This window comes from Akebia trifoliata, unplaced genomic scaffold (genome assembly GCF_017979445.1).
Source record: "Akebia trifoliata isolate Shusen 1 unplaced genomic scaffold, ASM1797944v1 Contig01329, whole genome shotgun sequence".
In the NCBI taxonomy this organism is placed as follows: domain Eukaryota; kingdom Viridiplantae; phylum Streptophyta; class Magnoliopsida; order Ranunculales; family Lardizabalaceae; genus Akebia; species Akebia trifoliata.
The window spans coordinates 27,370-54,550 of record NW_028237671.1 but is presented as its reverse complement, the minus strand read 5'-3'; the positions used below and the strand labels follow the sequence as shown (position 1 = coordinate 54,550).

Below are 27,181 nucleotides of genomic sequence, written 5' to 3'. Positions count from 1 at the left end.
GAGTTTAAACAAGCGTAAGCCATTCCAAATCTCATATTTTGGAACGGCTAAAAACAATTCCAAATATGTATTTATATAACGGAACGCACTAATACCAAAATACCTTAGACATCGATTTAAAATCATATGTCTATAAGACTGATGTACTAAGTTTGAGATTTTAGGCATCGGTTACAAACCAATATCTAAAGTGGTCATAAATTGATATGTAAAGTTAAAAAAAAATATATATTTTTTAATTTTTTTTTCTACTTACCCATTACCCACGGTCAAAATAGCCCCAAATAGTGACCATTGTGGTTCTCTATCACATTAATTTATACACAAAAAGAGTTACAATGAGTCATAATTTACACAATTACCAAGTACTTCACCATCAATACTCTTAAGCAACCATGCTTACAAATAAAAGCCCTATTACGAAGATGTCATTATTTTGATACTATGTTATTTAACTATTTTGTTAAGACATACACATATCAAATGCATTGGGCACCCACTTCTCAATGTTGAAAAAAATAATGCTCCCTTTTTTAGATTTGAATTTGAGCCGATCACTTTCCACCTGTTTAGAATCATTACATAATACTATAATTAGTGAGATTATCTTATTTCTATATATATATAATAACAAAAATATAATCCAAAAATAAATATTTGAACCCAAAAGAGTTGGCTAGAAAACACGTACCAAAGGCAATGGGAATCTAAACGTCGATTTCAAATATGAACCTTGGCTGTAGGAAACCCTCTTCTTTTAATTCTGCTAGAAAGAGAAAAAAAAAAAAAAGGGATAGAAGGCATAAAACGAAGAAGGAAGGAAGAGATAACACCAAAAAGAGGAGGATGTAATGTACAAGGCTTGAACATAAGAATAAAAAATAAAATAGACTCATTCTCTTATAGTAGTAGAGATGACAACAAAGAGAGAGAGTTCCCTTCTCTCTTATTTGGATGGCAACAGTAAAAGAGAAAACAGGGACAAAAAGAAAAGAAAAAAGACAAGAACTTACCTGCCATTAACGTACCTCTTATTTTCCTCTTTCTGTTTCTCTTCTTCATCTTCTCTTTTTTTCTCATCACAGCAACCTCCTTTCGTTTTCTTCACCTCTTTTCAACACCTCCTCTTGGAACACCTCCTCTCAATGCCTTCTCTCCTTCATCTCCTACAACAATAGCACCTGCAGTCTTTTCTTTTCATCTCCATTAACACCCCAAAACAACAGCCCCAACAATAACTTGTAGTCCCTATTTCATCTCTATTAACAACAGCCCCAACACTGAAATCGAAATGTTAATTGTTATATTTATCGAAATATTTTCATTCTTATGCTGACACTGAAATCGAAATTCAATGCCTTAATAGGGACTATAAGACTGTTTTTGAAGAGGTGCTTCTCGATACTAAGAGGAGTTGGATGAATTTATTTTATAGGCTTTTTATAGTAGAGTTCCATAGCAGAAATAAAGTAGGATGAATGTAGATAATTAAGCAGTCCCACTATGTACACACAATAGGTATGGACTCACATTACACACAAGCTGATTGAATCGCACCTCTAAAAGAAGCAACCATGCTATAAATCATCATTCTAGAGTGTGCCGCAACCCACAACTAGGCTAGTTCACAAATAAAAAAGAACTTTTAGACTGTATATGGATTTTTAGTCTAGTTATGAGATACGAAAAGCCAAGAAAAAAAATGATTTCCAACATTAGGTTTGTGGACTTAACTCATGCTTCAGAAATATAATGAAATTAAGTTGTAATTCTTGGACTCAATTTTTTCTTAGCACAAGACATTCTCTTTACACTGCCTACCAATGAATGCACAACATGTTTGCATGGATTAACAATTGGAAAATCAAAAACGAAAAAAACAAAAAACGAAATGCAAGTATCTTGATGGGTGACAATCATCTAAATTTTCATCACAACACCGTGATCACAACATAAACCACCCAAATAGAATTCAATGACAGAGAATCTTGGAGCATTAGTATGCTAGCCATCACCCCAACCTTACTTTTAACAAGTGAATAAAATCTTAATAGTCAAGTGAAAACTTTTAGAGTGATTAAAGTAGCTATGAATGAGTGGTACGATGCCACAAGTAGGTACATACAACACAATCGCAAAACAAATTACCTGTTATAGGAACTACCCTTCTGAAATTTTATTTTTGGAGATGACCATGCTAACAAAAATGGAATAGTGCACCTTCCATGAGGTTTTACCCATGAAGAAGTTGAAACTGCTGCCCAGGTGTAGACATCTCATTTTTGCATTCACCTGATTAATCAACTCGTCAACCCCATCGCAACAGTTCCAAATGATGAATGTTTATTCCAATGCTTTATTTATTACTAGATATGTTTCAAAAATTCGGATGAGGTATCTCGAACGAACAAAACTGTAGAAACCATGCTACGCTAAGAAAATATGACCCCAAAAGCCTAGAAATGATCATTTTTTAGACGAAAAGAAGCGTCACGATAAAAATCACTAAAAAATGATCAAATTATCAAAATACCCCTAATCTCAAAACATTCCTAGAGCCTACATTATACTTAGAAAAATCCATTCAAATACATAAAACAACATATCGAAATCAAATAAATCATTTCGCCAATTTTCACAAAATTTAACAAAATTACGAAAATGCGCCTCAGAAAGTTCACGACCATTTCGCCCAAAAACATTTCATAAATGATACAAACCAATATTCCCATTGAATTCCTTACGAAAAATCGATTGTAAAACATCCTGGAACATCGAAAATCGACTTGAAACGCAAAAGTTCTCTTCAAGGGCAAAACGGTAATTTTTCAATTAAAAATTTTAAAATTTCAAAATTAATAAATAAAATATTAAATAATGTAAAGTGAAACATTAATAAAATTAATTTAAAATTTTGAACCAAAAAAATCGATCAATCAGGCTCTCAGGCAAAATTGTTGATGGTTGCTTAGATATTTATTAAAAGACCACTCCATCTGGGGGCTCAAAGAATTAAAGATAAAATAAAGGGAGGTTCTCCAAAAAATTAAAGTCAATCAAGAAAGACTAAATTCAATCCTAAAGTCAATCAAGCAAGACTAAAGTCAATAAAGTAAGACTAAAGTAAAAAACTAAAGTCAAGTCAATCAAGTAAAACTTAAGTCAAACCCTAAGACCAAGTCAATCTCATAGGACTTAAGTCAAAACCCTAATTAAAATCCTAATCAAGTCAATCTCATAAGACTAAAGTCAAAATCCTAATTAAAATCCTAATGTAATCTAATCAGGTCAATCTTATAAAACTAAAGTCAAAACCCTAATTAAAACACTAATAAAGACTAAGTCAATCTCATAAGACTAAAGTCAAAATCCTACTTAAAATCCTGAAGGAAACCTAATTAAACACTAACTCTACCCAAAAAAGTTTATAAATAAGAACCTCCACAACTTCTTTTGGTATCAAAAAGAAAATCTTAGAAAAAGTAGGTTAAGAAGCCTTCCCAACCTTCCCAAAACCCTAATTTTGAAGTCCTAACTCCTTACCTAACATCCATACCCCAATTTTAGATCAAAAAACACTCCAAAACCCTTCCAAAACACCTTGAAATTTATTAAAAAATCAGAAAACTCATAGATCTAAGAAGAAGATACCTCAACTTGGAGATCTGAAGCGAATCCGATAACAGAACGAAGCGAGGACTGTTGTATGAGGAGCGGTTCTACAGATCTGAGGGAATAAAATCGTTGCGTTCGAAGGTAAATTTCTTTTATTTTTTTATTTAGGTCTTTTGTTAGTAATGTAGTTTTATTTGGGATAAGTAGAGATCGGGAATCACATTACGAGGTTGGTGCCTAATATCTTCCAACCTCATAATGTGATCTCCGGACTCAGTATTTTTTTTAGGAAATTAATCGTTTTTATCTGTTTCGAGTCTATATTCGATTCATAAATCGTAATAACTAGGTGGGGACTCCCAAACCTCAAAGGTCAAAAGCGGATCCGTACACCCAACGGATCGAGGACGCTTTTAGTGACGACTCCACTAGGGACCATTGAGGATCAAACTTGAAAAACCCCAAGTAAGGGAACATTGCTAAAAAAACCTAGACTATTTTTATTTCTAGCTATTAGTTTGCGTGTTTATTTTGTTTTGTTTTTATCCTTTTTTTCATTCAATTATTGATTGTGTATTTGGATTATGGATATTCTACTTTTGCATATTATCAATTTTTTTTATGGTTCAATCAAAAGTCATTCGGAATGACCCTAAATAATGCGAGATTTCAAAGGAATAGTCTTATTGAGGATGTGATAATAGTTATTGGACCATGATTTTTTTTTACACATGTAAGTATATTTTGATTAAAAATTTAGGTGCGTGCTTGATCTGGCATTTGACAATAATTGTTGTTAGGATCAACAACGTTTTTTTACTTGATGGTTGGTGTGCAACAACATTTTTTATTTGTTTTTTTTTTTTTTAATTCATAAAATAATTGCTGTTAGGAACAGCAATGTTTTTTTTATTTGATGACTGGTGTGAGACAACATTTTTTATTTGTTTTTTAAAGAAAAAAAAAAGAAAAAGGAAAAAAAATAATTTTTTTTTGTTTTTGAGGTTCTGTCAACAGCAACCTATTGTTTTTATTTTTTAGGGTGGTGTGTCCCCAGTAAAAATCCATTTTCAATGGTTGACCCCTTAATGCTTTTAATGTGATGGGTGGTGTGCCGTTAGCAGAAGAGCATGTTTTCTACTTTTTATCTTCTTCTCAAAGGAGAAAGAAGAGTGCAGCAGCAGAGAGACATCTCTCTTTTTCTCTCTTTCTGATCTCTCTTGATCGTTCATACGAGAGTCATATGGATCAATTGATTTGATCAAATTTTGAAGCTTGAAGAATCGTGATTGCAAAGTTTTGATCTGTCGATTATTCATCGATTTGCTCGATCTAATTATCTTTTCAACGAAATTATGATCTATCATTAGTTAAAGCTCGAATCTTGGTAGATCTTTCGATTTCCGATTGAATGAAATCAAGGCTTTGGAATTTAGAATGCATTTTAGATATGTTGATTAACCTTTGAGTAAATAAAACTTGATTGGATCGATTGTTGAAGGTTTTACGAGTAGATTCTCATCCGATCCCTTCTTTCGATTGTGTTAAGTGATCGGATCGGGAGATCTATTGGCAAATGATGTTTAGATCGAGGTTTTCAAGCTTTATGCCTTTGAATCGATGGAGAGATTAGTTTTGGGTATAAGATCTGTTGTTTAAATTGCTGATTTTTTTTATTATCATCACCTCAAGATTGTTTTGGATAGAAACTGAGGTCAAAATTAGTTTTCAACAAATCTATCATTTATATAATTTGGTTCTCCATGTCTTGTTTCAACTTACAATTTGATTGCGGTTTTGGATTGAGTGATCAAGAATTTTGAATTAATTCTCATATTTACTTGGATTTTAGATCAAGTTGTTGATTGGCAAAAGAATTAGAATCTCGGATTATTCGGGAGAAATTACATTAATGGGGATTAGTTTGCTAACAAATTCAACGGTTGATTGCCGGAATTTGTTTGAGTTGTGTGGAGCTTCCGAGCAACACAAGAAGGTGAATTCATAGGTTAAGATCTTCAACAATAATCACAGATCTAATGAATGATTCCGGATCCAACTCGATCAATAAGATTCTTCCAAGAGAGAGAAAAAGAAGGTGTGATGGTTGTATAAGTGTGTTTTAAAAATAAAAATAAAAAAAATTGATGGAACTTACTGGTAGGTTCCTTTGGTGTTGAAGAAGAACAAAAAAAAAATTTAGGATATATTTTTAGTTTTTTTAAATTAGTAATAACTTTAAAAAAAAAAATTCCTTTTGCTTTCAAAATCAATTTTGGCTAAGAGACGTTTTTGTTTGTTGCTTAGTAAAACAAAATTCAATTTTTTTTAAAGGGTGATTATAACTTATTCTATTGATGATTTATCATCCCATCCTTAATTTAATATTCTTTGAAATATCAATTTGGTTGAGATCACCGAAAATGATCCTCGATTGGACCATAATAAAAAATAAAAAATAAACATAAAAAAAATCCTTTTGGCTTAGATAAAAAAATTGTGCTTGTAGCAATGATTAAGATCTGATCAATTACTATGCCATATTCATTATTGATTTGCCATAATTCTAAATTGACATATGCAAGTAGATGTGTGCTTTGATCTCAAATTGAACCATATGGATGGTTTTTAATCTTTCTTGTTTATTGTATGCATTTATTTGTGTGGTTCAATACCTTTGCTTGTATGGACCCATGAATTGATCTATTTGAAAAGGCCACGGGTACACCCCACCCTATTTTACACACATCACATGCACGTTTACTATTTTGCACACTTGCACGTCCCATATAGCCAACGTGGCACTAGTACGTGGCCCGGTTTCTTCGGAGATGCGACGTCATTCATGAAAATCACAACTCTAGTCACGTATCTTAGGGTATATCAAATTGGGGCATCAGTACCGTCTGATCAGGTGACTCTGAAAGGTATATCGATGCACCCAGGCTGGAGCAACCCGAGCCTTGGACCTATTGTGAGCCATACAGTCACATGTCCCGATTGTCAACGTGGTACTAGTACGTAATCGGTCCCCTCGTGGGATGCCAAACCATTAATGAAAGCTACAACTCTTGACTCGTACCCATAGGTATATAAAAGATAATCCAAGTACATCAATTGTACTTCTTGGTCAAAATCAGTGCCTAAGCGAGATCCTACCCCGTTGTACCCTACTGTACGAGGGGGATAGACTACGTCTATTCTAGACGAGAGGTACTTAAGTGGGCACTTGCTCAGTATTGTGCGCCACTTCTCAACTGGGGATCAAATTGGTTGTTTTTTACTTCAGAGAAGTGAGTTGGAGTTTTAGATTATCACCTATACGGTATATCAAAACAAGTCACCACGTACCATCTGATTGAATACGCTCGAGAAGTATATAGGTGTACTTGGGCAAGGGTGGCCAGATAAAAATGCATTGCACGTAGTAAGCTTCAAGTCTATAAACCTTCCCTGTAGGTCACGACTCGAATTTATCATGGGTATTCCCGGTTTGTTTATTGAATGAGACTTTGTGATTGATGAATGTATGTGAATGATATGATCTATGAAATCAGAATGTATGATTGTCCTCATGGATCAAAAATTTTGTTTTGAAAATTAAAATGGGTGTACCGACCCATAAAGAATTCATTTTTAGCAATAACCCAGTCCATCTCGATCTAACGAACTTGATGGGCCATGCCATTTAAATCAAAATGGAAGTCAAAGCCTTTCCCATTTTAAAAGAAGAAAAATATTTTTCGGAAGAAGAATATTTTTCAAAAAAAATATTTTCCAAAAGAAAAGAAAAGGAAGGAAAAATTATTTACAAAATATCTGTTTTTGCATGAAAAAATTTTGAAATATATTTTTTACCAAAAATCTATTTTTTGCATGAACCTTGAAAAATTATCAAAATGACAGCAAAAAATAATCAGATTTGTGAAAATTATTATTCAATAAAAACATTATTTTTCAATCATTTTTAAGAGTGAAATAAAATTATTTTCCTTCTGAATAATCATGGAATTGATGAATTGTTTAATGGATTGGTGCACAGAATCCAATAGAATCTCAAGATTCATAAAATGTTATTAAAGGGGTAGCATCGAAACTAGTTAAATTCACCTTCAATGAGGTTTAAACGTTATCATTGCACCTAAGCTCAATCATTCATCAACTAGCTAGGATTGTAAGTCCGGTCAATTAGAACAAACGTCAGTACCAAGTCAACAGTTAGAAATAGCCTCCCAGTTGTCCCCTAAAGATTATCGTGCATCAATCTATTGGTTGTAGGCAATGTCTCAATCATCAGTCCTAAGCAAGCCCGTTGTGGGTAGTTGTCTTGAGTTTTCATGAGTTATTTGAGTTAACTCGAGTCCAATTTTTTAATATCATGTTTTCTTTAGATCGAGTCTACTATTTTTCTACTGAGTCAAGTTAATTTGTCAATTCTATAGAGGTGTCTGTCACCCCTTCTAAATTTGATTGGATAAAGAAAATTTTTGAATACCTCGAGCGCATTAACGAATTAATTTCGAAGATAGATTTCTCTCCTGAATATGAAGATAAGGGTCGGGCTCAACTTTTAATCAAGAAAGCAAAGGTCATTGACCTCGGAACAGAACATAATTCCTAAAGAGATTCAAATAGAAATCATCCTATCCCTAGAGGAACACAAGGGGATAATAAATTTTCTCAGAAATTTCAAAAGATTTGTTCGCGTGGGCCTATGAAGATATGTTATGTACAAGCTTGGGTGTTATCTGACACGGATTAGGTACTGGCTTGATAAAATGAGATCAAGGAAGATATTATAAAATGTATCAGTGCTATACTTCTCAAAATGGTAGAACACCCAGAATGGATTACCATTTTTAGACTAATGAAACAGTTTAAGCGGTATCAATCTCTGATAATGGGTTGTACATCAAAGCTTAGGTTATTACTCTATGATCCGACGTCACAAATCATCACCTATGTTCTCAAACTAAAAGAAAGGTTGAAGCAGCCAATAAAATATCTCAAAATAATCATCAAGAAAATGTGTCAATCGCACCAGGATTAGTCCAAAAAGTTATCATTCACACTATAGGGGTACATGAAATCACCTCGACCCCCGCGGCCGTCCGCTAAATAGCGGATTAGGGGTCCGATCTACGTATCTCGGGGATTTTTAAAAGAATAGGGAGTCGCCACCTAGTTTAGGTCTAGGAACCAAAATTAACTCCAAATGGATATGGGTCGGTCCGTGGATCAACGAGATGGGTAATGGGTCAGGTTACGGATTTCGGAAGGTGTTAGGCACCGAACCCGCCTGATCAAGATGATCAGTCTCTACTGCGATCCAAAAATATCCTACGGTCAACATTCAAAGACTAAAAGTCAAACTAAGGTCCAATCATCATCAAATTGCATCGGATTTATTAAACAAATCCTACGGTTAAAATAATTACATGATTTAATGAGGCATACATGACACAAAAATTTAATGGATTAATTCGATCATATTTTGAACAATACAAAATCGATTTTAATGCCGCGTATATAAGATTAGTGAATTGGCTCATTGACGATATTTTATCAAAGAGATTCGATTTTTGAACCATTACGTGCATTAAATTCAGTGAATTAACTCACACATTTTGAGTTGCCACGTGTATTAAATCGGTGAGTTAACCACGTGCTTAAAAATAAAATAAAATCGATTCAAATTTTCAATATCCTCAAAATCAACGAGTCGACTCGCAATTTGTTAATCAAAAGAATCCTAAATTTTTTTTAAAAATTCGATTCGCATTCTCAATTCTCCAAAATCAGCGAGTCGACTCGCAATTTTTATATCATAATAATTTTTTTTTTTTTGAATCGCCACGTGTATTAAATTGACGATTTAACCCACGTGCACAATTTCTAAAAAAAATCGAACCAAATTTCCAATGTACAAAAAATCAGCGAATCGATTCGCAATTTGTTTATCAAAATAATCTTTGATTATTTTTTTAAAATCGCCACATGTGTTAAATATGTGATTTAACTCACGTGCACAATTTCTAAAAAAAATCGAATCAAATTTCTAATGTACCAAAAATCAGCGAGTCGACTCACAATTTGTTAATCAAAATAATCTTTGATTATTTTTAAAAATCGCCACATGTGTTAAATATGTGATTTAACCCACGTGCACAATTTCTAAAAAAATCGAACCAAAGTTCTAATGTATCAAAAATCAGCGAGTCGACTCGGAATTTGTTAATCAAAATAATCTTTGATTATTTTTAAAAATCGTCACATGTGTTAAATATGTGACTTAACCCACGTGCAACAATTTCTAAAAAAAAATCGAACCAAATTTCCAATGTACCAAAAATCAGCGAGTCGACTCGCAATTTGTTAATCAAAATAATCTTGATTATTTTTAAAAATCGCCACATGTGTTAAATATGTGATTTAACCCACGTGCACAATTTCTAAAAAAATCGAACCAAAGTTCCAATGTATCAAAAATCAGCGAGTCGACTCGGAATTTGTTAATCAAAATAATCTTTGATTATTTTTAAAAATTGCCACATGTGTTAAATATGTGATTTAACCCACGTGTACAATTTCTAAAAAAAAATTCGATTCACATTTTCAATGGCCCCAAAATCAGCGAGTCAACTCACCAATCTTGATAAGCAAAAAAAATCGATTTCTTTACCCTCCACGTGTACCAAAGTTCATGAATTAATCCACATATTAGTGAGTTGATTAATATCAATATTAGCGGGTTGGCCCAATAACATCATAAATCGACAAATCAACCGAATAAATATCAACAATGAGCCGGTTCACTATCTTGATGTTAACAAATTAACCAATCAATTCATCAACAAAATTTGTGAATCGATCCACTAATAATTTGAAATTGTAAAAATTGTCATGGCGTCACGCCTACCCCAAAAATCGGTGTATCTATTCGGATGCATACGAAATCAGAAGAAACAATAAAAAAATGAAGAAAAAATAATAAAAATAAATAAATGAATAATAAAATAAAATAAAATGAACATAAAAAATAATTACCTTTGCCGGATGATTTTTGATGCGTGGATTCCTTCAACAAAGAATTCAAAATAATGTGTGAGTACTTGTTGTGTCAACTACTACGACTGATGGAGAATGTCGTAGTATAGATTCTTCACGGTGAATTCGATGGTAATTTGTGGGAACACGTGATAGAGAAGATGATATGGTTGTTACGATAAGATTTTTATGTGATGAGGTGATGGAGATGACGACTACTCCAATGAAATGAGGAAGATGTGGCTGATGTGATGAGGGTGTTAATGTGATGAAATGATGAGAGGATGGTGGCTAGGCAGCACATAGATGTATCGTGATGTTGTGAAGGGTAAGAGAGCTGAAAAATGTGGTTGGAAATGGTGATGTTGATATGCTGAAAATGGGGCTGCTAATGGTAATGTTGGTGATGGTAGATGGGCTGCTAATGGTGATGTTGATGATGCTGAAAATAGGGCTACTAATGGAGATATTAGTGATGGTAAATGGGGCTGCTAATGGTGATGTTGATGATGCTGAAAATGGGACTGCTAATGGAGGAGAAAATTTGCTTTTTATTTTTCTTGGACATGAATGGGTGCTGTTTTTTAATGGAGGCAGCCCAAAAAACGTTTTTTTTTTTTTTATTTATGGAGAGGAAGAAGATAGGGAAGGGTAGAGGTGCAAGGTAGAGAGAGGAAGAAATGTTAGAGAAGAAAACGTGGAGATGAGGGAGACCACAACAGATTTTTAAAATGGAGAGAAAAAAGTTGCAGGTTTTTCTTTTCCTTCAATGGCAGCCAAGCTAAAAAATGTCCCCCTTTAATTCGTTGCTTCCACTCTCTTTTATAATGGTATTCCTCATCAAAAGGTGGGAGAGGAAGAGAGGGAGATAGTGGGGAGAAAGAGGGAGAGAGGGGGGTGACGACGTGAGTGTTGTGTGGGTGAAGAGAGAAGTTGGAGAAGAAGGAGTGGAATACGTGGGGACTTTTGAAATTTTTTATTTTTTTATTTTTAAAAGAATGAGAGAGGGGGATCCTATACTTCTCGTACTACAGTAACTCTCCGCCGTGGAGTTGTGATTGGTTGATGAATTGATTTTACTTTCGATTGGTTGATTTCAAATTTTGATTTGAAATTTAATTTGATGTTTTAAATTACATTTGTATTTGATTTTAAATTTTGAATTTCGATTAAAATTTAATTTGAATAATTTGGTTGTTGGTTGATTTGATTTTGATTTTTGATTGGTTGATCGTTCGATTTTATTTTTACATTTTAATTGGTTGGGTGATTCGATTTTGATTTAAATGTGATCGAACGGATTTTAATTTGTTAATTACATTTTTGGTTGGTCGATTCGGTTGATTGATTTAAATTTTAATTTGATTTTGCATTTTAATTGGTTGAGTGATTTTTTCAATTTGATTTTAATTTTGATTTTGTATTTTAATCGGTTTCTTGAAAATGTAATTTTTATTTTGTATTAAAATTTAATTTGATTTTACGATTTTAAATTAATTTTAAATTTTGGATTTTAGTTTAATTTTCAATTTGAATTTTATTTTGGTTTAATTTTTTTTTATTTGAGTTTTATTTTCCTAGGGATCAAAGTCTCTATGTTAGAATTAGATGTTAAGGGGGCGTTTTGGTCATTTTTACGATTTTTGACGATTTTTCTTAAATTTCTCTGTTTTCATCGATTTGGGTTCCGTTAGACTCGAAATCACGTTCTGAGTGCAATGGAGGTACTTTCGAGACTTTTCGGACATCAAAAATTTATGAGGGGTATTTTCGTCATTTTTGTGATTTTTACAGATTTTTTAGGAATTTCAACGTGAGTTTTCTTTCAGTCACTGTGTGAGTATTTCTAAGTTCTAAAGTTATATTTTTCTAGCGTAGCGAGGTCTCTAAGTTATCGATTTGTGTAACGAACCTATGCGTACGTGCTTGCTAAGTCAGGTGTAAGATGTAGCGATCCTAAGCGTGCGTAAATTTCTAGGTCGAGTAGTGACGAGTAGGGAGGATGAAAAGACTAGAAACGGAACGAATCAAGTGGTACTCACAAGCCTTCGAGTTCTTTTATATTCATCATTAGGAATCCACCAAAATTGGGTGACGAATTGTCGAATTAGGCAGATGCAATAATGGGGTGTCTACAGTACAGAAACAGTTTTACTAGTTGAAAGGGAAGTCACATATCTCAAGGTCTGGATGGAAAATCAATTGCAAAAAATAGACTAGGTTCATCATTAGGTATGAAGAGCTAAACTTGATTGAAAAGAAATAACTTAAAGTTTTGTACCACATGCAAGCTTATCAAAGAAGAGTCACCCGTGCATTTGACAAAAAGATCAAGGCTCGTCATTTACAAATCAGGGATTTAGTAATCAAAGATAATCGGGCACCTATCTTTGACCCTAGAGGGAAGTTCAAACCAAATTGGGGAGGTCCGTTCATCATCAAGGAAATATTACTAGGAAAAGCTATCAGGCTTCAAGATCATGATGGAATCGAATTACCAGAACCAACCAACTTTGACCAAATCAAACAGTACTACATTTAAGGAGGTCATTTTTGACCGAATCAATTCTCCTATTACCCAGTTCAATATATCCTTTCTTAACCCTTTTGCAGCCTTTACAAAAAGAAAAAAATTATGGCTTTTTATTTCTCAGCCTAATTACCTAACCCAAGAGAGGTAAAAATTCGAACTACGTTTTGGTTTAATCCCAAAATTCTGGGGTACGTAGGCAACCTGAGAGTTACTTCAGGCCCGACCACATCAAAATAAAAAAAATAGATCTCCTGACAAAGAAAAAAAAATTCAAAAGAAAAAGAAATATCATCCAAAATGGGAAAGAAAATTCAAGGAAAAAAGAAAACAATTTAAAAGGAAATGTCACACAATGGACATTTGGGTTTTTGAGTCTCAAAATTCCTTTTTTTTTATGTCCAGTCCTAATCCTACCCATAAAAGTCCTCTTAAGTACTGTGCGAAAAAGTTAAGGAAGGTAGTAAATCATGATCAGACAGTAACTCCAAAAGTTCAGAAATGATAAAAAAATAAAAAATAAAAAGCCTGCTAAGTTGAAAACCCGAAAAGGGCGACTTGGGCAAAAATTAAGGAAAACTCGCAAGGTTGAAAATCCAACATGACGTGTAGACACCCCAATTTGCACGAACCCGTTAGGAAAACTCAAATTTTCTCGAATTAATTCCAACTAAGGACTCAAACCTAGTACAGGTTCACATTACCACGTGGCATCATTCTCATGCATACATGCATCATGTCATATAGTTTGCATACTCAACCTTGTCCCTAACTCCATCACCCATACCTTCATCATAGTCCACTCCCTAACCAAATCTAAGCCCAAAACAAAGTCCATCTTTTAACCTAAATTCAAGCTCATTCTCTAAGTCCTAAACCCAATGACATTCTAAAATCAATAACCCAAATCCATTACCTAGCCCAACCTAACCCCAAAACCAAATGTCATTCTAAACCCATAACCTAAATCTATTTTCTAACCCAACCTAAGCCCAAAATGAAGTCCATTCTCTAAGCCCAATACCAAGCCCATTCTAAGCCCATTCTTTCACACCCTCTCAAAAGATGACACATGTTGATCTCTCATAAGCCTTCAATACCCAATGCATTATCTAATTGGTGAGTCAACTCCCCCTTTGTAAAAATTCAAGAATGCCCTTCTCAAAAGGTGTGGTCAAACTAAAAAGATACTTTGGTCTTTGGTAATAATTTATAAAGTTGAGAAAATTTCCAATCATATCCTCAAAAGGTGGGAATTTTTAAGTACATACATGGAATTCTCCCATTAGTCCATTTCAAAAATACACTTCCACCCTTGCTTTATGAGTTATTTACAAATGAACCAATATCTACTTTTTACTTACCACTCCACCTTTACACATGTCACTCTCCTATTCATCCTCTCAAAAGTACTCTTATTCTCTCACCTCTATTTACTAAAAAATCAAAGATCATATAATACTTTTAGAAGCATGTAGGATGTAACGGAGAACCCACATTCATCCCGAGTAGATTGAACCTCAACCTTAAGCATAGAATGCTTGAGGCGGTTTGGTCGAAAGGATGGAAGTTGAAGCTCTTTTTGACCCATTCTCATATCATGCATCATTATGTACACTATGCACACACATCACACATGTTTGGCCATGATGAAGAATTGTGTAGCTCTCTTGATGGGATTAAAATACTAAGTTTCTAGCTAAGCATGCATACATTAAGGTTATGGATCTAAGGGAATTCCATTCATAGAATTTTTCTAAAATCCTAAACCAACATCTCAACTCATGCAAAAGTGTGTTGACTTCATAGAATATTCTCTCCATAGGATATTTCTCATGTCAACACTAATATCAAATCTTATTTCAAAGAGGTACATATTTACTAAGTACACACACCCACTCCATGCATTTCATGCAATTTTGTTATGTTAATCTTTTCAAAAAATGGTCAAATCTCAAGGTAACCACCTTAGGTGGAGAGAATGGGGTGCTTAACACCTTTCCCATTCTCTAACCGAACCCCCTTACTTAGATCTTAGGTAGACCATACCTTTTCCATGATTGAGAGTCACTACAATGCCATGAAAAAAATTATTTTCAAAAGAACGATTCGGGTGCCGATTCACACCCATTTCCAAAAAAGAATGGTGGCGACTCCAAACAACGTAGCATTGAAGTTTAAAGATGAACATTCTCATGTCTACAGGATGGTATTGGCAACAATCAGAGCAAAGAAAAGAGAAAATAAAGCTCGCTAGATTGAAAATCTTAAAAGGTGATCTAGGCAAAAGTTAGAGCATGCTCACTAGTTTCAAAACCCGAAAGGACAATCTATACAAAAGTTAAAACAACAAAGAAAAACAGAAGAAAATCTTCATAGAGTTGAAAAGTTAAAAGATGGTTCAAGCCAAAACATATAAAGTCCGAATAATCAAGTTCAACACCCAACTTAAACCAAGCAAAGACTCAGAAGTCACGAGCATCATCTACGATTGATCTGAAAAAATTTTACTTCTCCAAGTGAACCAAGAGGGAAAATGATGGATTTTACAATGAATCTCAAAAGAAAATACTTTGTTTTCTTGAGCCTGACTCAAAATCTTCAATATAAAAAGTCAAAATTAAAAGTTAAACCTTTATTGCGTTTGCGGTTATCAAGGATTTCAAACTTTCATAATAAGGGCACTTCATTTTTCTAAAGAGTACAGTTTCCCCCCTACACTAGGGGCATTCATTTTCAAATTATGTTCAATTATCCCCAGTGTAATGTTCCCTGCCAAACTAGGGGCATTGAAGATCGTTTTTATTGAAGATAGACTTCTCCATTAGTTTCAAAACTATCGAAATATATACCTTAGCTTATAAGTAAGCTTGAATTCAAGTTCGGATAGAAAAGTTGACAAATCCTCGAATTTCGCGTTAAGTGGGACCCCAAAATAGTGGAATTTTGTTAGAGTGAGAATCAGGAAGATTCAACCACACCATTAGGACCGCAATAAAAAATTATTCGAAACGGTATACTCGTTTGTCATTTTTCGAGTCCGGATAGTCAAGTTACGGTAGAAACTAGAAATAATAAGAAAATTACAAGTATGCCCTCGCCCTTGTTATAAAAGAAAATTTATTTTCTTTTAAATCACTTTCTTTCTTCTCCAAAGAACCCAAACTCAGATTTTTCTTCAATCTAGAGTTTCTATTCTCTTCTCCTCAAGATTCGTTAAGAACGAAGGACCGTTGAACTTCGACGAAGAAGACAAAGTTGTCAGCTACGACGATTTATTTTCCCCATCCTACATCAAAATCCAGTCGTGTGATTCGAGTGAATCTGGACACATCTTCATCGAGGATTCCATCGAGTGAGAGTTAGGTCCACCATTCATTGTGGAAGCAAAGAAGTGTCGTCGTCAAAAGGGGTTGCAAACCCTAGCTCACTTTGCATCAAACTCAACTCAACACCAACTTCTTCACCACCAACATTGATCATTGGGCAAGTTTATCACCTTTGGCGTCTACAAATAAGTAGGGGACTTTCACTTCCTATTGGTAACTTTAGATTTATGAAAATGTGCATTTAGGTTGTTTCCATAAAACTTATTATTTGTTTTAAATTGTAGAGATCTTCGTTTTAAATTGAAATTCATACTAGGAATAGAGATTTAATGTGTTTTATTCATGTTTCAAACATTGAATTCGTGGGTGGGTTGAATGGTTTGAAGAACGGAACAAAGACCCAAAGAAGGGATCGAAAAATCCAAAAATCGCGAGTGAGGTTCAGGCTGTAGGCGGGAAGGGTCGGTACCACCGGCACCTGTCGAAGGCATTCTGTCGGTCCCACCGATAGAATGAGGCTTCTGCCACAGACAAAATCAAGAAGCCGCCGAAAATTTTGTTCTGTGGACAGATGCAGTCGGTCCCACCGACACCTGCCGATGAGTATTTTGTCGGTTCCACCGACAGAACTATGGTTCAGCCACCGACAGAAACAGCTCTCTTCAGAACTGCGTTCTGACTTTTGCCTTGACCTCCCCATTTCCTATACACTATTACCCACCCTTCATTTCATTAAAAACATTAAAGTAAATGTCCTCTTTAATTTTTACTTTCCATTTACTTTAAGTTCTTTAATGAAATTAAGGTTTTACCCCCCATTTCGGAACAATGGGAATGGTTTCGAGATCCGAATCTCAAAGGATCAAAATTCAAATTTTGGTTTCAAGAACAAAACGTAATTTTCGACGTTTTCGACAAGTTTTCAAAATAAAATAACTTTCACGTTCCTTTGAATTAGATTACAAAAATTATATAGTATCGAATCTCATGATCGATACTTTCATTTCGAAAAATCCGTTTTCAATTTCGAGAACTTTGAAAATTTGAGTTTTTGACACTTAGCCAAATTTTCACCAGCTTTCCTTATTTTTAGCAGCTTTGATCTCGTACATCATCGGGACCTTATTTTTTAATAAACTTTGATGGGTTTCAATGGAAAAATCAAAAGAATGACTTGAAAAGATTAAAAATGGATGGTTGACTTGAAAAGATGAAAAGTGAGAATGTCGAGAGAATGAAAAAAGGGAATGAACGGTAAAATATCATAATCACACCGAGGGGTGATGTCTACATTTTACATTGTATGTTGTGTGTAGGTTGGTGAAAGGATATCCAGGTTATTAATGAAAGGGTTGCATGTTTATTTCTGATTATGTTAGCGCATGCGCTGAGTACTGTTGTTTATTTTAGGCCGGGTGGCCACAGTTGCATGGTAGGAACTAGATATCCATTCTCAACCCTGTTTTGTTAATTTCTCTTTTGTTTTAAATAAAAAAAAAACTATACATATACGTAACTATTTTGTGAGCTGTTAAAGGGTTTGTAAATGCCTGAGGGATAGTGCGTCACTGAAATTGAAATTGCCTCGACCCGTTTTCCACCAAATTGTGGATAGGGGTCCGATTGATAAATTGGGGACTCGTAGGGAGTAAGGAGTCGCCACCTAGTTTAGGTCTAGGAACCAAAAATAACTCCAAAATGGATAGGGTCGGTCCACAGATCAGAGAAATGGGTAAGAGGTCAGATTACGGGTTTCGGAAGGTGTTAGGCACCGAACCCGCCCGATCGAGATGATCGGTCTCTACTACGATCCAAACTGTCCTACGGTCAACAGGTAGAGACTAAAGTCAAGATTATGGTCCAATCATCGTCACCATCATCATCAAATTATGTCGAATATGTTAAATGAATCCCAAGGCCAATATTCCCCAAATATCATATAATCTCGAATTTCGCATAAAGATAGAAATATTTGAAAAAGCTGAAATTCTAGATCATGTTTCAAAGCTCACGTGGTAAGATATTCCGATTACAAATCCAAATGTGTGAAGATCTTGTGAATTAACTAAAGTAGGAATTTATGAAAATTTTCTAAGTTAGAAAATCGTGAATCTGAAATCTCTAATTTGGTAACTCATAGAATGTCTAAATTAAAATTTTGAAATTTCCTAAATTGGGAATTTATGAAAATATGAGAATTTCCCAAATTAGAAATAAACTTCCCAAAATTGGAATTTCCAAATACGATGAGTTCCCAATTAGAAATTTACAAAAAGATTTTCCAAGTTAGAGAATTGTCAATATTGGGTTTCCCAAATTAGCAAGCTATGATCTTTTCAATAACCCATTTTTGTCACATGCACACAAATCAGCGAGTTGACTCGTTGACAACGTTTTGAAACATAAGATATATTTTCCCTTCCCAATGTCCACCAAAATCAGTGAGTCACCTCACATGCCCATTTCATCAAAAAATCCAACTTCGAAATTCCAATGCACATAGAAATCATTGAGTTAACTCACGTGGCAATATTATTAAAAAATGTTGATTTTCAATTCATGTGTGCATACAAATCAATGTGTTAACTCACATGGTAACTTTACTAAAGCTCAATTTCCAAATCCCAACATACACGCAAATCTATGGGTGGACTCATGCACATATTAAAGAGAAAATTGATTTTAAGCTCATATGTGCATACAAATCAATGAGTTTACTCGCATGGCAAAATAAAAAAAATCAATCTTAGACATCTAATGCACACAAGTCAGCGAGTTAACTCGATACCCATTATTAACAAGAAAATCAATTTTGAACTCATATGTGCACACAAAGTCGTCGAGTCAACTCACACCCATTTTATATTAAACAAAAAATTGATTTTAAGCTTCTAACTCACACAAATCGGTGAGCTCACACGTTTATCACGTGAAGTCTCAATCCCCCACTCGATGCACTCTCCAAAACAGCGAGTTGACTCACTCCTTCTAGAAAAAAAAAAAAGATTTGAACTTCCGATACGCAAAAGTCAATATGCAAATTCAGAATTAACACTCACAATGAAAAATCCACACATGAAATGACGATCTAAGGAGAATGATAATAATAAATAAAAAAAATTAAACAAAGCAAACTTACCACCGACGAAAATTCGGCTGCGTGGATCCCTTCAGAATTACTTGATCGCTTTCACGACGAGAACAAAGCTAATGGGCTGCAATGTAATGGGGCATTGAAGAGAGAATGAAGGAGGTGATCCGCTGTTGTTGGGGGCGTTGGTGCAGGGATAAGGCGATGTGTTTGAGACCGTAAAAACGTTAGGAATGGGCTGTTAATGGAGGCTATATTGCATGTAGGGAGATGATGGCAGCGTGGCTGTAAAAACGTGATGAGTAGGACTGTAAAAAACGTGATGGAAAAGGTTGAGGAACGTGATCAGTGAGGGCTATCTATAAGCTGAAAATTTGAGAGAAAAAACGTGACGAAGATGACTGAGAGATGTTATTAATGGGGCTGCTAACAGAAGGCTGTCAATGGCTCAAGGTTGGGGCTGTCAATGGCTCAAGGTGGGGGCTGCTTTTAGAGGGAATTTGGGGCCACTAATGGACCACGGATGGGGCTGCTTACAGCCACTGCAATGGCCGAAAAAATAGAGGAGGAAGAAGGTTTGAGATGGGGGCTGCTATGTGAAGAAGATGAAGGTGATAAAGCTTTAAAAACGTAGCTACAGAATGAGTGAGATGGAGGGTTGCAATGTGAAGAATGAGTAGAGGGGAATGAGAGAGGTGAGGTAGGACGTTGGGACAACAACAATGGCTGTGAGAGAGACGAAACGGGACGTTGTAACAGCAGCAATGGGGTTCGACTAATGATGTTGCAGCAAGGGTAAAGTTGCAGCAGAAATACTGTGGTTAATGAAGAGAAAGAAGAGAGCTGAGAAAAAGGGGTTTGGCCTATGGAAGAAGAAGAAGCTCTGTTGCTTAGTTGGAGAACCTCCTTTTATGTTTTTCCTTTTGCTGTTTTCTTCATTGCTCCCTTTCGTTTTTTCTCTTTCCTTTTGCTATTTTTATGTTAAAACGTCAGCCTTTCTTTTATGGGTTCAAAAAAATCTCTCTCCCCTCAAGAGAACATTGGATTCTCTTTTTATAGAGTTAACTTTCTATTTTTCTTTTTTTTTCAACTTTCTCTTTCTTTCCTTTTTGATGCTTGTATCTAATTTATTTTCTTTTCTTTTCTTTTCTTTATTTTATTTTATTTGCTTCTTTCTTTGATCGAACCAATAGAGAATATCTCTCTTTTAAAGTTTAGAAGGAATGGGATCATGATCTCACGCTTCACAACACGTGGCATATTGGTAGATTAAATTTCGATTTTTAATTTTGGTTGATGGTTTGGATTAATTTTTAATTTTGATTTGATTTTAATTTGATAGATCAATTGTATTTCATTTTTCGATCTTGATTGGTTGATTAAATTAAGATTTTAATTCGATTGGTTAATTATGTTTTGATTTGGATATTGATTAGTCGATTGAGTTTAATTTAAACTTGAATTTTGATTTTTTAATTTGTTGATTGGTTTTAGTTGGGTTTCAATTGGATTTTAATTAGGATTGGTTAATTAGTCATTAATTTGATTTTAAATTTATTTTTGATTTAATTTTGAATTTTAATTTTGAATTTTAATTTGAGTTTTAAGTTGATCTTAAATTTTAAATTGTTTAAATTTTAATTTTAGCTTAATGGCTATTTTCAATTTGAATTTATTTGATTGTGAATTTTAATTGATTTTTTTTTTTTATTTTAAGTTTTAATTTAATTTTGGTTAGTCGAGTTTTTTTTTCTGAATTTTTTTTAATTTTGTAATTGCGTTTTCCTAAGCGTCAAGGTTTCTAAATCGGATTTGGATGTTGAGGGGCAATTCGGTCATTTTGTAATTTTTCATAAATTTCTCTGATTTCATCAATTTGGGTCTCGTTAGACTCAAAATCATGTTTTGAATGCAATGAAGGTACTTTCGAGATTTTTCAGAGGTCCAAAATTCATGAGGGTATTTTTGTCATTGTTTTTCGATTTTTGTCAATTTTAGTGAATTTTGGCGTGAAGTTTCTTTCAGTCGCAATGTGATTATTTCTAAGTCTTGAGGTCATGTTTTCCTAGCGTAGCGAGGTCTCTAAATTATCCAAATGTGTAGCGAACCTAAGTGTACGTGCTTGCTAAGTCGAGTGGAAGATTTAACGATCCTAAGCGTGCGTAATTCTATATCACGTAGTCAAGAGAAAGAGGTGAATGAAATTAGAAGATAGAGAGAATTGGAAAGAGGTTTCTCGCAAGCTTTTGAGTTATTTTGCGCTCATCATTAGGAATCCACAGCAACCGGGTGACGGATCGCCAAGTCAGGCGGATACAAAAATGGGGTGTTTACAGTCACATCATCCGAAGGGGTGCACTATCCTGGGATGTACGGTAGGGACCACCAAGCTCATACGTGGTATGGGACGGGTATGAGAGTGGAGTCACAACTGGAATCCAGGTTCATTCCTCTCTTTCTTTATTAGTGAACGTGTATTGTAAAGGTGGTCGTATACGAGTGGAGTGTCATTTGGGAATCACATGCACGCCTAATAGTCATAGACGAAGATGATTGGTCAGTGATCACTAACAATCTAGTAGTAGTCGAACATTCTGACACATCGAAAAGAGACCCATTGCTTACGGTCACGTCAAACGGCCAGCCTGAGCCGGATAAATGGTCATCCGTGTGGTAAGTGCAGCGACCGACCACAAAATCAGGAACTAAAAGCCAAATTTATGTTGTAACATCATGTCCCGACTGGGAGCGATCCAGTTATGAATCCCAACGCTCAAATTTCATTACTCCACCACTTGTATTATGTATCTGCTGTTATATTTCGAACTATAAACTGAAAAGCATGTTTATTATTTTAATGTTGCCAACTGTATTTTCATAAAATGGAATTTGTATAATGAGTATGGATGATTGATGCTATGTATTACTTTTAAATTGTTTAGTTGCTCATCCATGTCTATATGTACCAATTAAATCGTAGTTTCTATTGTAAAACTTGCATGTTTTCAAATAATGCAGTATGATTATTCGATCACGCTAGGTAAGGTTATTAGTAGGAATTGTTTGTGGACCTATTGGGTAACCCTTGTTACTCACCCTTTCCTTCAAATTTTTTTTAGTTGTAGAGCCTGTGCTTGGGGAGGCGAGTGTTGAACCATCCGCCGAGGAGCATTTGGTTGGTCAGATCGACGACTAGTGTCCCTTACCCGGTGAGCGTCATGACTACTTCTACTAGGAGTCTGTTCGTCCTAGGAGAGGTCTACGTTCTTGAGCCGAGTAATAGGGCTATGTTAGAGTGAGGATAGACTTTGTAATCCTGTATAACTTTATACCTTTTTACGCAACTCTGATCCTACTCCTTTTCTTATTTATAAAATCTATTGTCTTTCGTTCTTTAGTCATTGTGGATTCGTTGCTCTATACAGGATTGTTTGGTGTTGTTTATCAGGTTTGAGTTCCGTGAAACGCTAACATAAACAGAGGAGACCATGCCGAAATTTCAAGACGCCACCTAGTGCCTCGAGGTGATCTTGGGATTTGTGTTTGCGTTTGGCGGGGCGCCACATCATTACTCTTTCACCCCGAGTAGATAGAGTAGAACTTCCCAAAAAAAAATTAGTTCATTACTCTTTCACCCTGGGCAGGTAGAGTAGGACTCCCAAAAAATTAGTTCATTACTCTTACACCCTAGGCAGGTAGAGTAGGACTCCCAAAAAATTAGTTCATTACTCTTTCACTCCGAATAGGTAGAGTAGAACTTCCCAAAAAATTAGTTCATTACTCTTTCACCCTGAGCAGGTAAAGTAGGACTCCCAAAAAAATTAGTTCATTACTCTTTCACTCCAAGTAGGTAGAGTAAAATTTCCAAAAAAAAAATAGTTCATTACTCTTTCACACTGGACAGGTAGAGTAGGACTCCCAAAAAAAAATTAGTTCATTACTCTTTCACTCCGAGTAGGTAGAGTAGAACTTCCCAAAAAAATTAGTTCATTACTCTTTCACCCTAAGCAGGTAGAGTAGGACTCCCAAAAAAATTAGTTCATTACTCTTCCACTCCGAGTAGGTAGAGTAGAACTTCCCAAAAAAAAATTAGTTCATTACTCTTTCACCTTGAACAGGTAGAGTATGACTCCCAAAAAATTAGTTCATTACTCTTTCACTCCGAGTAGGTAGAATAGAACTTCCCAAAAAATTAGTTCATTACTCTATCACCCTGACCAGGTAGAGTAGGACTCCCAAAAAAAGTAGTTCATTACTCCTTCACTCCGAGTAGGTAGAGTCAAACTTTCAAAAAAAAATTAGTTCATTACTCTTTCACCGTAGGCAGGTAGAGTAGGACTCCCAACAAATTAATTCATTACTCTTTCACTCCGAGTAAGTAGAGTAGAACTTCCCAAAAAAATTAGGTCATTACTCTTTCACCCTGAACAGGTAGAGTAGGACTCCCAAAAAAAATAGTTCATTACTCTTTCACTTCGAGTAGGTAGAGTAGAACTTCCCAAAAAAAAATTAGTTCATTACTGGGCAGGTAGAGTAGGACTCCCAAAAAAAAATTAGTTCATTACTCATTCACTTGGAGTAGGTAGAGTAGAACTTCTCAAAAAAATTAGTTCATTACTCTTTCACCCTGAGCAGGTAGAGTAGGACTCTCAAAAAAATTAGTTCATTACTCTTTTACTCTGAGTAGAACTTCTCAAAAATATTATATCATTACTCTTTCACTCCGAGTAGGTAGAGTAGAACTTCCCAAAAAAAATTAGTTCAGTACTCTTTCACCTTGAGTAGGTAAAGTAAGACTCCCAAAAAGCTTAGTTCATTACTCTTTCACTCCGAGTAAGTAGAGTAGAACTTCCCAAAAAAATTAGTTCATTACTTTTTCACCCTATGCAGGTAGAGTAGGAATCCCAAAAAATTAGTTTATTACTCTTTCACTCCGAGTAGGTAAAGTAGACCTTCCCAAAAAGTTAAGTTCATTACTCTTTCACCCAGGGTAGGTAGACTAGGACATTCAATTTTACTCAAATTTTTCTTAGATCTTATTTTTATTTATTCAAACTCAAATTTTTTTTCTCAGGTTTTGCCTAGATTTCAGGTTTTGCTCAGTCACTTTACTCAATTTTTTAATAAATGCACAAAATAGAAGCACATTTTTCCAAAATTAGCATCACCCCAATGCACACAGGTGCACTTTTAGATTTTAGTCAAGGAGAATTTTCTAAAATTCAAGGATCTGACACTGCTAGTGAGAGCTCGAGCTCGAGGACCTGACAACCTTTTAGTTTGGGGTGAGTTTACCCTCAAGGATCCGAACGCTCCGACAAATTGCTAAATCAGAATGCAAAATGAACTGTCACTAGCTTTGGCATTCGGATATCACACTATCTATCAAAATAGATTTGCTATCTAGTTTGCTTCAACCCTCTACCAAAGAGGGGCATCTGTAGACACCTCCTTTTGCATTCGTCTGATTAATCAACTCGTCAACCCTATCGCAACGATTCTCAATAATGGATGTTTATTCCAATGTTTTATTTATTACCAGATTTGTTTCAGAAATCCGGATGAGGTATCTCGATCGAACAAAACTGTAGAAACCATGCTACGCTAGGAAAATATGACCCCAAAAGCCAAGAAATCATCATTTTTTAGACAAAAAGAAGCTTCACGATAAAAATAATTAAAAAATGATCAAATTACCAAAATACCCCTAATATCAAAACATTCCTAGAGCCTACATTACACTTAGGAAAACCCATTCAAATACATAAAACAACAAATCGAAATCAAATAAATCATTTCGCAAATTTTCATAAAATTTGATATACGAAAATGCCCCTCATAAAGTTCACTACCATTTCGCCCAAAAACATTTCATAAATGATACAAATCAATATTCCCATTGCATTTCTTATGAAAAATTGATTCTAAAACATCCTAGAACATCGAAAACTGACTAGAAACGCAAAAGTTCTCTTCAGGGACAAAATGGTAATTTTTCAATTAAAAAATTTAAAATTTTAAAATTAATAAATAAAACATTAATAAAATTAATTTAAAATTTTGAATCAAAAAAATCGATCAATCAGGCTCTCAGGCAAAATTGTTGATGTTTGCCCAGATATTTATTAAAAGACCCCTCCATCTGGGGGCCCAAAGAATTAAAGATAAAATAAATGGGGGCTCTCCAAAAAATTAAAGTCAATCAAGCAAGACTAAAGTCAATCAAACAAGACTAAAGTCAATCTTAAAGTCAATAAAGTAAGACTAAAGTCAAAACTAAAATCAAGTCAATCAAGTAAGACTTAAGTCAAACCCTAAGACCAAGTCAATCTCATAGGACTTAAGTCAAAACCCTAATTAAAATCTTAATCAAGTCAATCTCATATGACTAAAGTCAAAACCCTAATTAAAACCCTAATGTAATCTAATCAAGTCAATCTTATAAGACTAAAGTCAAAATCCTAATTAAAACACTAATAAAGACTAAGTCAATATCATAAGACTAAAGTCAAAATCCTAATTAAAACCCTAAAGGAAACCTAATTAAACACTAACTTTACCCAAAAAAATTTATAAATAGGAGCCTCCACAACTTTTTTTGGTATCAAAAAGAAAACCCTTGAAAAAATAGGTCAAGAAGCCTCCCCAACCTTCTTAAAACCCTAATTTTAAAGTCCTAACTCCTTACCTAATATCTATACCCCAATTTTAGATCAAAAAATACCCCAAAACCCTTCCAAAACACCTTGAAATTCATAAAAAAATCAGAAAACTCATAGATTTAAGAAGGAGATACCTCAACTTGGAGATCTGAAGTGAATCTGGTAACAGAACGAAGCGATGAGTGCTGTATGAGGAGCAGTTCTACAAATCTGAGGGAATAAAATCATTGCATTCGAAGGTAAATTTCTTTTATTTTTTTTATCTATGTCTTTTGTTAGTAATGTAATTTTATTTGGGATAAGTAGAGACCGGCATTGGCTGGGCAAGGTTGGTGCCTAACACCTTCCAACCTCATAATGTGATCCCCAAACTCAGTATTTTTTTAGTAGATTAGTCATTTTTATCTGTTTTGAGTCTATATTCGGTTCCTAAACCGTAATAACTAAGTGGTGACTCCCAAACCTCAAAGGTCAAAAGCGGATTCGCGCACCCGACAGATCGAGGACGCTTTCAACAGGTGAATCTCCAAGCAATATTTTCATCAAGCAAAAAAATCTAAAGATGGATATTTTCTTCAAAATTTTACTTCTATCAACTTACGTGTTGTCCATATCATTAACCTTCGGATTGTAAAAGGAAAATATCTTAGACGAAATCTTTGGAAATTTACCTTTCCAATTACAACAATTTGTTGAATAAGGTTACTCTGCATGGCAACTTCCTCAAGTTCTAATGGTTGTATAAATCAGTAGGTAGACTCATTTTCTAGTTGAATAGAGCTCTTTAGTCCTACAAACACTACAAGAAAACAACGAATTAGGAACACTAGTATGAAACGGATTTTAGCCATTTCTAATTCTAAACGGTTTTAAGTTGTTTCTCTATTGAAAGTCATTTCCCTATTGA

At 34.6% G+C, this 27,181-nt stretch overlaps 1 long non-coding RNA gene across 2 annotated transcripts; it reads right to left on the bottom strand.

Annotated features, from left to right (window-relative positions):
* Nucleotides 1-283: 283 nt before the first annotated feature.
* Nucleotides 284-20,565, bottom strand: LOC147380529 (uncharacterized). 2 transcript variants are annotated; one of them, XR_015175272.1, is made up of 4 exons: nucleotides 19,661-20,565; nucleotides 1,014-1,181; nucleotides 692-763; nucleotides 284-565 (listed from the first exon to the last, which is right to left on the bottom strand). It is a non-coding gene; the product is annotated as an uncharacterized LOC147380529 (long non-coding RNA). The 2 variants fall into 2 exon arrangements; XR_015175273.1 differs by having other exon boundaries at nucleotides 1,029-1,181.
* Between the last annotated feature and the right edge of the window lie 6,616 nt (nucleotides 20,566-27,181).